Raw genomic sequence first — 14,321 nt, 5'->3', positions numbered from 1 at the left:
CCTTTTTTTCAGTTACAGGAGCAACAAAAGATAAAAGTTGCAAATAGTTTTCCTCAGTCATACGAAGGTAATTGTACCAGTCATCAGTTTGTAGTTTGAATTTTTCTGATAGGTTCATGTGACAAAATTGCTTCCTTTTCAACAGCCAGAACTTATACCAGACTTTCTTGCATTTCCCCTTTATTCTCTTGTTTTTAATAGCGCACGCTACAGCACTGATGGCCAGAAACAGGTCTTGATCACTTGCTTCCATCTCGTCTACTGGATAATACTGACCTTAAACTGTGCTGTATGGATACACTGGCGGGATCCAGTATTAACTGTGCAGTTTTGTCCTGCACAGTTAAACCGAAGAAAAAAAACTGAGCTTGTGTAGCCAGCCTTAGTTCCTCCACCATCCTATATTTAAACTGCTGTTCACTGATATTCCAATCCTCATAAAGCAACATTTCGGGGGGTGAAACATGACAAGCCATTTTTGTGACCAACTTTCCATTCTTTTTAGGTCATTGTGCATTCTCTTTCAGTCTTCTTGGTTCTTGATTTCCTTGAAAAGTTTGGTATCATCCGCATACAAAAATAAATAACAGTGCTGTATCGCCTCTTCCAAATCATTCACATATAGCATGAACAAGAGCAGGCCCAAAACTGATCCATGCAGAATACCACTCATAACACTTCACTCTCCTGATTTTTCTCCATTGAGGGGGAGGCCAAGGATGAGATGGAGGGATGGAGTGGAGAGGTATATGAGAGAGGGGGGGGTGAGCTGGGAGCAAGGCAGTGAAATGGCGGAGGACAGGGCAACATGGAGGCGATTTGTCTGTGGCCACCCCTTACGAGATTGAGGCATCTGACAGTAACAATTACACACAGCTTCATCCCACATAAAAATGATTCAGTCCATTCAGGTAAATCCCCAGTAATATTATAGTTTCATAGCTTTAAAAGTAACCTTCTGTGAGGAACTGTATTGAAAGCTTTCTTTAGATCACAATACGCCACACCTACCGCACAACCTTTATCCAGAGACTCTGTCCACTTATCCAGTACATCGGTTAACTGCAGCACAGTTGACCTTCCTGATAAGTAACCATATTGCTTTTTACTGAATAAATTGTTATCTAGCATTTTTTTTTTTTTTAACATGTCAGACTGGGCAAAGGCTTTAGGGCCTATTCCCAAGTCCCAGTGGTTCTCCTTGGGGCCCAGTAGTCCTCCTACATCTCCACATGTCACCACTTTGGCACTGACACCCATCATCCACATTGAATACATGCTAGGGCTGTCCCATACAGGACTGCTGTGCTGGTATTAGCGAGAGTACTTTTATGACATGTGGGTGGGTCATCTGGTAGATCAGAAAAGTCTGCTTTTTATGAAATTCAAATCCTCAAACTGTTCCCTGCCTCAGCCGGGATTTGAACCTGGGTCCATTAGGACTGCAGGCCGCCTCTTTACCAATTCTGCCACCGCTTCATCATTCTCTCCCTTATTAGTTTTTCCATGACTGTACATATCACACTCTTGACACTGACTGGTCTGTATTTACTGGGGTCACTCTTATCACCCTTTTTAAATATGGTCATGATATTTGCTGTTTTTCTAGTTCTTAGGGATTTGATGTTGTCTCAGTGAGAGGTTAAAAATAATCCAGAGTGGTTCCTGGGGTACTTCAGCTACCTCTATAATTACCCTTGGGTGGAGTCCATCTGGTCCTGGGGATTTGTTCCTTTTCACTTTCTTCAATGCCTCATTTATATCCTTCCCCGATATACCCATAGTTGACAGTACTGGTGTTGCTTTTATTTCTATCTCAGGTAATTCCCCTGGTGGCTCAGTTGTAAACACTGAAGCAAAGAACTTTGCTAGTACTTTCGCTTTCTCCTTATCATTTATTGTTTTCTTGTTCCTCTTTCCTTCCACATAAGGTTCTGCTATCCCAGGATTAGCCTTTGTTTTGGATTGTACACTCACACCAAAAAGTATGGGTGCACACTTGACGCAAAGCGATTTGAGACACGGACGATGGCTACTGGGATCTGAACAACGATTTTTTCCCCATGCTGATAAACTTGCTCTCTCAAGGATGCAATATATGGCTTGTTTATGACATTTCTAGTCTGTATTGTTATTATATGTATAGCAAAGGAGTTACAAATAAATCTTACCAAGAATTCATGTGCTATAATGGTCATTTCGGATATCATTGTGCCTTACCTGCGCGATACTTTTTGGTGTGACCGTACGTATTTCCAGACTATTTTGGGAGTTACGTTTTACATTACGAGCTGTGGTGTTCTCTCTCACTTTAATCTCTTTTCTTGTTTCTTTCCTCACTTGGTTATTCATTCATCTGTACTCATTTTGCACTTCCAGATATTCTCTCCCTCCCGTAGTATTTCTCTCTTTCATTTTCCACAATCTTTCCATAACCTTTGCTTTTTCTTAATCTTGGTCTGACGTCTTCTATTCATTGGTAAGTCTCTATTCACATATCATCCTAATTCACATCTTTCGTTGAACACTTTGCATGGTATGCGGTCATGTGTCGCTTTTTAAAATCTAGTTGCCAATCTATTCCACATCTCATCGACATCTTCAGTGTTCAAGAGTTCCTTCCAGTATGTAGACAACTTTTCTTTCTATCTATCTATCTGTCTATCTATCTGTTGCCAGACGCCTTAATCCCATAAGGGGTGGCCACAAACATATCGCCTCCATGCCACTCTGTCCCCTGCCATTTCACTGACCTGCTCCCAGCTCACACCCCCCTCTCTCATATACCTCTCCACTCCATCCCTCCATCTCATCCTTGGCCTCCCCCTCCCTCTTTCCCCCTCCACCTCACTCACATACACTTTCCTCGTCAGTCTCTCACTCTCCATCCTCTCCACATGGCCAAACTTTTCTTTCATAGCTGTATAATCGTCTCTTTCATATAAATACACTTTTCTCTTTGTCTTCCTTCGCCAGGGTACAACATCACACTGGAAAACACTGCTCGCATGATCATGCACATTTTCCTTCTCAGTTCCCTTAAACTTAGTTCTGTCTATCTATCCATTGCCAAACACCTTAATCCCATACAGGGTGGCCACAAACAAATCACCTCCATGTCACCCTGTCCCCTGCCATTTCACTGTCCTGCTTCCAGCTCACACCCCCCTCTCTCATATACCTTCACTCCATTCCAACAAATTTTTTCCAAACACTTCATAACCCTTTATATTCTACAATACTTTTTTCATATCTGTAATTTTTTGGCTTCATTTCCAGAGGAGCTATTATATGTGGTTTTTCAGACATATCTCTTATTCTAGCCTCAAGTTCATTAATTTTAGCAGTAGAAAAAGTACCCACATTGCTAAACATTATACAAATCCTCTTCTGAAATTAAAGACTGACTACGAGGGTGTATGTAAGTGAAGTGGAGGGAGGGGAAGACCGAGGATGAGGTGGAGGGATGGAGTTGAGAAGTATATGAGACAGGGTGGAGTGAGCTAGGGGGAAGGTAGTCAAATGGTGGGTGACAGAGCGACTCGGAGGCATTTTGCCTGCGGCCGCCCTTTGTGGGATTAGGGTGTCGGTCTATAGACAGATAGATAGACTCTTCTGAAACCTTACAATATCACCATAATCCTGTTTCTTTTTTTTACTGTACGTCTCTCTCTCCTCTTCTGTCCACTCTCAGTAAATACCTTTTCCGTGGACTTCCTCTCACCACATAAAAGTTTCCTCAGCTTTTCTCTTTTTCAGTCTTCTCTTTTGCCCCCTTTCGCAATTCCTTATCTCTTTCTCACTTCTCCCTAGACATGTTGTGATGCACGCCCACTTTTCTTAATACAGTAAGACCTGACACTAATGGACTAATTGGGGCCCAAGCCATTCCGAAAAAAGCAAAATTCCGATAAAAGCGACTTCTGGACTTCCCTCTTCAAACTCAGACTTTTCCGATATATCAGACATTAGTCTGAATTGCACCAGTGGTTTTTAAACTGTTTTGACTACCATTGCAATAATGTACTGTATTATACCTTCACAACAATAATCCAATGGTATACTATATATAAAAATACTGTTCTGTGTTATACCCTCACTACATTAATCCAGTGGTATAATACAGTAATCCTGCGTTATATGATGCCTCTTTATACGATATTTTGCTTATACAATGTCAAAATTTTAGTACCCTATGCCCACTATACAATGGGAACGATTTGCTACAACGATGGATCATCCATGGCTCAGTGAACAGTGAATGTGCAAATGCAACAAAAACGTCCTCACACTGTCGGTATTAGACCACACACACTTGTCCACCGGTCCAGCCTCATTAGCTAGCCCTGCCCAGCCAGCCAGTTCTGACATTGATGAGTGAGGGCTGTGGCTGTGAGGCCGAGTCGTGACAATTCGCCGTCAAGTCAATTTGTCGTCAGGACGATTCCCCATCATTTATTTATGTATCAGTTTATTTAGCAAGTACACTAGTTTTTGAATTATGTAAGTTATAAAAGTGATGGTGGTTTATTGTTTATATAGTAAATGTAAAATATGGCATCAAATCATGGGCATTAAATGAAAAAATAATAACATATTGAAACGTGAATCAGCTGATTTATGATCGTTCCTTCATCTTAGCATAAGGCTACATACTAGACATTGGCATTTATATAAATGCCTAATTACCTTAAGTGAACGATCAACATACAGTACTTTGGAATTTTACGAATAATCTTCATATTACGTCTGTATAAATGTTTCGGGACAATTCGCCATCAAGTCAATTCGCCATCACAACAATAACAAGACAATTCGCCATCGGGACTTTTCGTCGTCAGGATGATTCCCCGTCGTTTATTTTCATATCAGTTTATTTAGGAAGTACACTAGTTTTTTAGTACTGTACTTGTACCTCTTCAAAGTTGTTTTAAAATATACCCAGGATGTTGTAGTACCAATGGAAATTAATGAAAACAGCTAGGGGTGATGCTAGAACATAATTCAAAGTCACCTACAGCAAGGTAGAAACAAGTTAAATATTGTCTAAAAGTGCAACTTACAAATGATATCCAAAGCCAACGCTACTGAATGAAAACAGACTTTGATAGATCCCCCTGAGAATTAGTTATTAAAGTATCAGTTAATCAGTAATAAGTATATTTATAGAATGACGGGGAATTGTCCTGATGGGGAACGTCCATATTATGACGGCAAATTGTCGACTTCATGGCGAATTGTCTAGGAACCACATAAACAACCCTTGCTTGCTTCAGTAAAGGTAAGAACTACTGTATACTGTAGAGTTCATGTTTTTTTCTCTTTATTCACTATTAATGTGTTACTTTAAATGTTTAAACATAAGGATATTTCATGTATGTGAGTGCTAAGGTGTGTGTATGTGAGAGTTTAGGAACGTCTGGGAACATATCCCCATTGACTCCTTGTTATAATGGGATTGCTATACAATGGATCGCTTTACGATGGGGTTTTCAGGAACGGAACATCATCGTATAATGAGGGATTACTGTATATATAATAATAATACTGTACTGTACACTGATAAACAGTACTGTACTGTATTATACATTCACTACAATAATCCAGTGGTATAATATATATAATAATACTGTACTGTACACTGATAAACAGTACAGTAATCCAGCATTTTTTGCGGATTTTTTGTCTACGGTTTTGCCCTCTCGCGGATTTTCTTAGCATTAATAAGTTCAACAAAAATATCCTTGAATATACAGAAAACAAAAAATTTGAAATTCCCGCAGCTTCCAATTGTAGCGCAGTAAACTCACGCCACCCTCTGTCCCTTTCCCGTGGCCCCTCTGCCAGTGTTACCATATCTAGCATAATTTTATTCTTTTAGCATAATTTTGATCAAATTTTCGAGTCTGGAATATTTTTTAGCATATTAGAAGTTTTAGAATCATTCTAGCATAATTTAGAATGGAATGGAATATTTTTAGAATAATTTTATAAAAGCTACAAATCAGAGAGAGAGAGAGACGAATAAGGTAAGAAGATGTTTGAATAGTTGGTTACTTTCAGTTTGGGCTTGGTTGGGTTGGATTAGGTTAGGTTAGGTTGGATTAGGTTAGGTTAGGTTAGGTTTTAGGTTAGGTTCAGTTTGGTTCGGTTAGGTTAGGATAAGTTTGAGCTTTGTACTTTACCCATGAAACCTAGGTTTTTCCGATGGATTTGGGTATGATTCATTCGATTTTCAGCTTCATTTCAGTCGGAAATGACCATTTTCTGTGTTTCCCCCCCTCCCCATAACCCCCGATTCCCCAAAGATCCCCCATTATTTCAGGGGGATGGGGGGGGTCATATCTCAAAATCTGGTTATTTCCGACGGAAATGATGCTCAAAATCGAATGAATCACATCAAAATCCATCAGAAAAACGTAAGTTTCGTGGGAAAAAGCAGTATGGGCAGATACCGATATTTATCCTTTTACTATATGTAGGTTCATTTTAATATTTTCATAGTAAACAATACATAATTAATATGTTGCACGAATATGTATAGAATTTTATCATTTAGCTTCAAGTTAGCATAATTCATTTTTTACTTGGAACAAATTTGCTCAATCTAGCATAATTTTTTCATTGCCCTAGCATAATTTCGTTGTTTGGATATGGCAACACTGCTCTCTGCCCCGCATTCCTCAGTCCACGCCTGACTGCCTTAAGTGGCTGGTGTGCTTGTAACCGCACTATGATATGAGCCTCTTGCCTCCCACTTGCTTTCCACATGGCCCCAGGACGTAAGCCAGCCTCACCAAAGGCTAATAATACAATTAGTAAGAACTCCAAAGTGACAAAACGATCAAGTTATGACCTTAGCAGAGAAAATTGTGTTACTGGACAAGCTAAGAAACGACCGTGCGAGTGTTTGCGATCACCAGTTAATGCATCTTTTTATTTTGTACTGTTTTGTGAATAAATGTGTAGATAATTGTGTATTACAGTACGGTGTTTACGTTTTTCCTTCATAATGGAGTATGTGCTTTCAATCTTGTAAGAAGGTATTTCGGGATGAGTATGGAGGTTTCAGGACAATTTGCAGTCACAACAAACACAAAACAATTCACCTTCATTAATGAAGATAGCTATGGGTGACGCTAGAATATAATTCAAAGGCGACTACAGTGAGGAAGAAACAAGTTAATTATTGACTAAAGGTGCAACTAATAAATAATATCCAGAACCTACGTACTGAACATAGACTTTGCTGGATCCCCCCGAAATATAGTTATTAAAGTATTGATTAATTAATAATAAGTATATTGATGAAAGTATTGATTAGTATATTTATAGAATGGCGGGGAATCGTCCAGGGTGCGAATTGTTCTGAAGGGGAATCGTCCATGTTTTGACGGGGAATTGTCTGACGGTGAATTGTCTCGCAATCAGTATGGACATGGACTGTGTGATGGGCAGCATGGTGGACACAAGTGTAAGATTCAATTGTTAATAGAGTATTCGCGGAATTGACTTTTCGCGGGGGTTACAAGAACGTAACTACCGCGAAATATGCGGGATTACTGTACTGTACTGTGTTATACCATCACTACAATAATCCAGTGGTATAATAAATATAATAATACTGTACTGTACACTGATAAACATGTCTTTTATTTACCTTATTGTGGTGAACATAGCTATAGTTGCCAGGCAGTCCGCACTGCTTCTGGCTTTATCAGACATTTTCCGATATACAGGAATTTAGTTCGGTAGCTACTCGAGTCCGATAAAAGTGAATTCCGGTCTATTGAAGTCTGTTATATCGAGGTTTTACTGTACTTTCAAACCATGTCTTTGCACCCGACGTGCAGTCAAAACACCATCTGTTGCAATTTAGAAAGCTTTTAATGACCCATAGACAACTATCTATCTATCTATTGCCAGACGCCTCAATCCCGTTTGGGGTGGCCACAAACAAATCGCCTCCACGTCGTCCTGTCCCCCTCCATTTCACTGCCTTGCTCCCAACTCACACCCCCCTCTCTCATATACCTCTCCACCCCATCCCTCCATCTCATCCTCGGCCTCCCCCTACATCTTCCCCCCTCCACCTCACTCACATACACTCTCTTCATCAGTCATTCACCCTCCATCCTCTCCACATGGCCAAACCACCTCAGTGTGTTCCTCCTAACGTTCCCTATCACATCCACATCCACACCACAACGCTCCTTTATATCCTCATTCGTCAGCCTGTCTCTCCATGTGACTTCACAGGCTCCTCTTAAATAACTCATTTCCATTGCTTTCACTCTTGACTTGTGTTTTCGTTTTCGTTTTTAAAGGCTCCAACATGCTTGCATGTGTCGGCCATGGTCGCCTAATGGCGGCTCTCCACGCTGCACAATCCATTGCAGGCTCCCTGTTCAGTCCCTTAACCCTGAGGTCACACTTAATGTGTCCTTCCAACAACATCCAAGCTTCACTTCCATACGTTAGAGTTGGTATCACAATACTGTCATGTAGTAAATTTTTCACTTCCATGCTCACTTCCCTGTTTCTTATCACTGCTTTCATAGACAACTGATAATTGTTAAACCACTACGGGGTACAATTCTACATTATATTGCTACAAAATATAGACAGATATTTTGAAATCATCAGGTCATTGGTCATCTAAACAGTGGAAAATAACATCAGTTGAGAAAATATATGAATGTTAAAGCAGTCATCCAGTCACATAGAGCTTCAGCTATTCCTTTAGTCACGCTGGCATTTTCCATCACACAGACACAGATCAGTGAAGGGAAGACATGCTTGGACACAATCTTGGAATTTGTCGGTGATGTCAGCAACCTAAAGAAAAGCTATGTGATTTCTGGATCAGATATCCACACATCCCAGCAGGGTTACTTTCCAACCCCACTAAAAAACAAAACTGTATCACAACCAGTTAATGCATGGAACATCAGAGATGCTGCTGCTTTCTTTGGCCCCGGGTGCTGCCATATTCATGAATAGGAAAAAAACAAAAGTGTGCTCCAGCACCAAGTGCAACCCAAAGTTTATCACACTGGAGTGAACAGCAGTGGGCTGTTGCGGCATGACTACATCCGTGTCTGAAGTCCTGATCATAACGTCAGTGTGATCCATTGGAGCCAAGTCAAAGTAGTGTACAATGAGCCTTGCTTCTGCTTCCTCATGCGAACGTGGTGACGGCCATGCGCTTTGGTTTTCTGAAATGTCACTAGAACTGACAGTGTCCACACTTCGTGTTGTGATGACCAATTTCCCATCTTCCTTGATGTGCTGGACAGTTTTTGACAAGAAGTCAAACAACTCTGTTTTATTTTCACTATTCTGAAGGAACTCGGGCCAGTTGCATGGCAGAACAACAACATCTTTCACCTTTTTTCTGATGCTTGAGTCTCGTATTTTCCTCACTGAACACTGCAGACTGTCCTCACTGTAACATTCCCTGACAGTGTCAACACAATCAGCAGTGGCGCATGAAGATGTATGGTATGAAAACAGTCACCGTACTCTTGGAAGGCGTGTACTTGACCTGGTTTCAGTATGTACACGAGTTCAACACCATCGATGACAACAGCTGTCACAGGTGGCTCAGTTAGTACTATTGGGTCATGAATTTCCACAAAGCACTGCATAAGAACAGCTTAGTTGCCATGTCATAGGTCCCCAGAGTCTGATATTGATGGAGGAGGTGATTGGTTTTCATGTTCAAAACACTCACCAAGATCTCCTCCCCCAGCCTGGCAGCCAATGTACAGACTTGCAAATAACTCACAGTTGGTTTGGGTTGTCTTCATTTTCAGATCCTTGTTCATCTTGGCAGACTTATTCTGATTGCTAAAGAGGGCCACCCTGTTGAGTTGTATTGGGTATAACAGTAGCTTTGTCCTTTGTTCTGGTATCTCATCAAGAAACACAAGATGCTGTCCAATATATTACCAATATGCCAGGAATTGAACCCGGGACTCTCAGGTGAGAGCCAGGCAGCATACCACTACACCATGACCAGGTAAAAGTTACCTCACATTGTCACAATCTTGCAACCAATGTCCTTCTGCCCCCACTGTGGGCCTGAAGAGGATGAGATAACCCCCTGGCACTCAGGCAAGTGTAAAGTACAGGTTTCTCTCTTCATTCTGACTTGCTGTAAGTGCTTGGGATAGATTAAAAGCATCTACTTGCCTGAGTGCCAGGGGGTTAACTCATCCTCTTCAGGCCCACAGTGGGGGCAGAGGGACATTGATTACAACACTTTGACAATGTGAGACAACTTTTATGCTGGTCATGGTGTAGTAGTATGCTGCCTGGCTCTCACCTGAGAGTCCTGGGTTTGATTCCTGGCATAGTGGTAATATATTGAGGGATTTTTCCTGTGTAAAGTACAGGTTTCTCTCTTCATAAGATGCTGTGCTTTGTCCATTTCTGTGGCATTCATCACTGTGTTGACAACTGCAGCATTTGCTACATGTTTTGTGAACAGACACAGTAGTTCTTTACTGTCTTCTGCAGAGGGGTTACCCAGATAGACCATCTTTGTTTTCAGTGAGTCAAGGTCAGTTTTTATCTGTTTTTGATGAGCCTCAGTTCGTTTGTGGTGCCTTTGGTCTTTGTCACTGGTTGACTTCATTGTTTGCTCAAACTCTTCAACAAGTCGTGCCATTTCTGGTCCAGCAGTCATCCATCTTTCAAATGCAGCAGCATTTTCTGTCAGCACCACCTTCACCTTTGACCATCATGTTCATTTGTTCATGAGCGTGATGAAGAGCTACAGACAAGAAAGCTTTTTCAGTGCTCTGGACAGTGAACTTTCCTGCAGCAGAAGCTTGGGCAATCTCTGGTGCTGTGGTGGGTAGTTCTGTCATGTCCTGAAGGTGGACAGTTAGCCAGCGTGTGTAGTGATAATGATCAAGGAAGAAAAACCAGGGTAGGAGTTCTTCAAGGGACTGCATGTACAATGGGAAGTTTGAGGTGCTGAGGGATGTGACAAGTGTGAGAACTGACAGCTCTAATTCCATCACCAGCGACCTGTAGAGAAACTGGGGATGTTGCTCTTGTTTCACACACTTCCATTCCGTGAATGACAGTCTGCTTTCTGACTCTGTCAGCGATGTGGTGTACTGCTTGTAAGCTTCAGCTTGAAGCAGAAACAAAGCAGCAACAGTTACTTCGTGGCCATACCTGGTCTTCTTCAGGTTTCCACAATTCAACAAGCTGTTTGCCGTAGCTGGTCCCACAATGTCTGACTCAGAAATAGCCTGTGTCCAGCCACTGTCTTCAAGCCTTGTTCCAGCTGCACTCCAGGCTGCCTGTGTGATGTGGAATCCTGCCATCACTACCACAAGCTTGTGTTCCCCATACTGCTTAGGCCATGTCCACTGGATGCTTTTTGCAGTTGCACAAAGGGTTTGATCACATGTCATGATTGGGATGTGGTTGGGGTTGAGGTAAGTGACAACATTCTTCATAACATCCATGGCGTGGCAAATCACAGCAGGTGAATCTGCAGGTTCCCCACTCAGCAGGCGAGGTCCACCTGTACATTTTGGCTTCACATGCTGGTGCTCATGTGTGTGAAATGAAGACCAACTCAGGCACAGATCTTTGATTGGAACCTCACTGCCATGATATTGTACATACTGGAGTCATTCCTACTCCTGCTGCATTACACATCCTTCCATTGCTGCCTCGGGTAACAGAGACTGTGTTGCAGCTGCAGTTTTAATGTCCTTAGCAGGCTTCGTGCCATACTATACACTCTAAATGTCAGTATTGCCTAATGTGAGTGTTCTGGACAAATGTGGAAGTGTGTATGGAAAAATTTGGAAGGAATGAGAGAGTGTTGTTGGGTCTGGTTAGTACTTGGATGGATGACCGCCTGGGAACACCAGATGCTGTTGGCATAACGTTCTCCCTACGTGTCAAGTGGGGTTGGTGGAGGATTAGTGCCCCTCCCTGTAAAACAATTAACTCTAAGCCCTTGGGCACCCCATTTGGGATACATGGCGTCTGGCAATGATGATGATGATATGAATGGTAAAGTAGGGAATGTGAAGGTGGATGGAATAGTTGGTGAGTGGGGTGTGCCTGCTGAGATAGATGAGAATGGGAGTGTGTTAGTGGACATTTGTGCTGGGAGGGGATTGGTGATAGCCAATACCCTCTTCGGGCACAAAATGATCCACAGGTATACATGGCGAGTGATGAGAAGGGTGGGTGGTGAACTGAGTGAAAGGAAGGCAATGATTGATTATGTGTGTATTTACCTATTTGTATTTACCTATTTGTAGTATACAGGAATTGAGCAATGCTCGTGTTGTCCTGTCTCCATATCCACATTTATCAAGTCTACCTTTACACACATGAATGTTTTTCTCATGCACCACCTCTTTGTCTAAGTCGTTCCAAATATTTAAGAATATACCTAATTGTGATATACACGGAATGTACTATGCTTGTGGGTTTCCGTCGCTGTTTCTCAATAAGTCGAATTTAACTTTAAACTCGTTTATGTTTTTAGACTGGACGATCTCTTTGTCCAGGCTATTCCATAAGTCTATACTTCTGTAAGGAAAGCTATATTTCTTGATATCCTTCAAGCAGCTTGACTTTTTCAATTTCATTCCATGTCCTCTTGTTGCTCTCTTATCCCATACAAACAGATCTTCTTTGTCAATTTTATCTACTCCCACCATGGTCCTGAACACCGCAATCATGTCTCCCCTCTTTCTCCTTTCCTCTAACGAAGGCAAATCCAGTTTTTCCAGCCTCTCTCTGTATGACAGGTCTGTCAGACTGGGGACCATCTTGGTTGCTGTTCTTTGTATTCTCTCAATCTTGTTTATATCTTTCTTTTTGTGTGGGGACCACACTACCGCTGCATATTCTAACCTGGGGCGGATCATGGCCACTATCAATTTTTTCATCATTTCCTCATCCATATAATGAAATGCTACTCTTATGTTAGTCAAGAGCTTATAAGTCTCTCCAACTATCTTGTTAATGTGCTTTTCTGGTGACAAACTATCTTGGACCAGCACTCCCAAATCTTTCTCTTCTCTCCTTTTTGTGATTAATTCATTACCCAAAAAATAATTCAGTGATGGTCTCCTGGTACTTTTACCCATTTCCAATATTTTACATTTCTTTACATTAAATTTCATTTCCCACGTCCGGCTCCAATTGTGTATCCTATCCAAATCCTCCTGCAGTATTTTACAATCCTCCTCAACCTCTATCTTCCTCAAGATCTTTACATCATCAGCAAACAGACTCGCATAACTGTTCACTCCATCTACCATATCATTTACATAAATCAGGAACATTACTGGCGCCAACACTGAGCCTTGAGGGACTCCACTTGTTACTTCCCTCCATCCAGACATCTTTTCCTTTATTACTGTCCTCATTTGTCTGTCTCTCAAAAAGTCTCTCATCCATTCCAGAAGTTTCCCCTTTAGTCCTCCTATATATTCTAGTTTCCACATTAGTCTCTTATGAGGTACCTTGTCAAAGGCCTTCTCTAAGTCTAAGTACACACAATCCACCCAACCATCTCTCTCCTGTACCACATCAATCGCTCTTGAGTAAAAGCTCAACAAGTTTGAAACACATGACCTCCCACTTCTGAATCCAAACTGACATTCAGCCAAAATATTCATCTCTTCCAGATATTTTATCCATCTGTCTTTCAGGATTCTCTCACACAATTTTGCGACCATGCTGGTTAGAGACACTGGTCTATAATTCAGGGGTTCTTCCCTGTTTCCTCCCTTGTAAATTGGTACCACATTTGCCCTCTTCCATTCTTTTGGCACTTTCCCCTCTTCCAGTGAGCATACAATTAAGCTGTGAATTTTATCCGCCAGTTGTTCTCTGCATTCCTTTAGTACCCAATTAGAAATTCCATCAGGTCCTGGGGCTTTCCTTACATCTTGAGTTTCCAGTAATTTATACACTTCCTGCACCTCCACTTTTATATCTTTCATCACCGGAACATTTCTAATCACTCCCTCCCCTTCCACAAGCTCCTTTTCTTTAGTGAAAACTGACTGGAAACGTTTGTTCATTATTTCTGCTTGCATTGCCGCATCATTAAAGACCTCTCCATCTACTTTCAGCTTGGTGATTCCTTCCTTATGTTTCAGTTTGCCATTAACAAATCTTTAAAACAGTTTGGGTTCATCCTTGCATTTGTCAATTATACCTTTTTCAAAATTCCTTTCTTCTTCCCTACGTATTCTTGTGTATTCGTTTCTTGTTCTTTTATATTCTTCCTTTGTTCTGTCGTTACCTCTCTTTCTCCAATT

General features: G+C 41.4%; 1 protein-coding gene across 2 annotated transcripts in view; it reads left to right on the top strand.

The window, feature by feature from the left end:
* The window catches only part of LOC145395500 (uncharacterized), a 102,511-nt gene that overhangs the window by 10,125 nt on the left and 78,065 nt on the right, over positions 1-14,321 (top strand). The window lies entirely within an intron of this gene.

This window comes from Coenobita brevimanus, chromosome 31, assembly GCF_032717465.1.
Source record: "Coenobita brevimanus isolate Jiangsu-jjx chromosome 31, ASM3271746v2, whole genome shotgun sequence".
In the NCBI taxonomy this organism is placed as follows: domain Eukaryota; kingdom Metazoa; phylum Arthropoda; class Malacostraca; order Decapoda; family Coenobitidae; genus Coenobita; species Coenobita brevimanus.
This window is presented reverse-complemented; position numbering and strand designations above follow the sequence as displayed.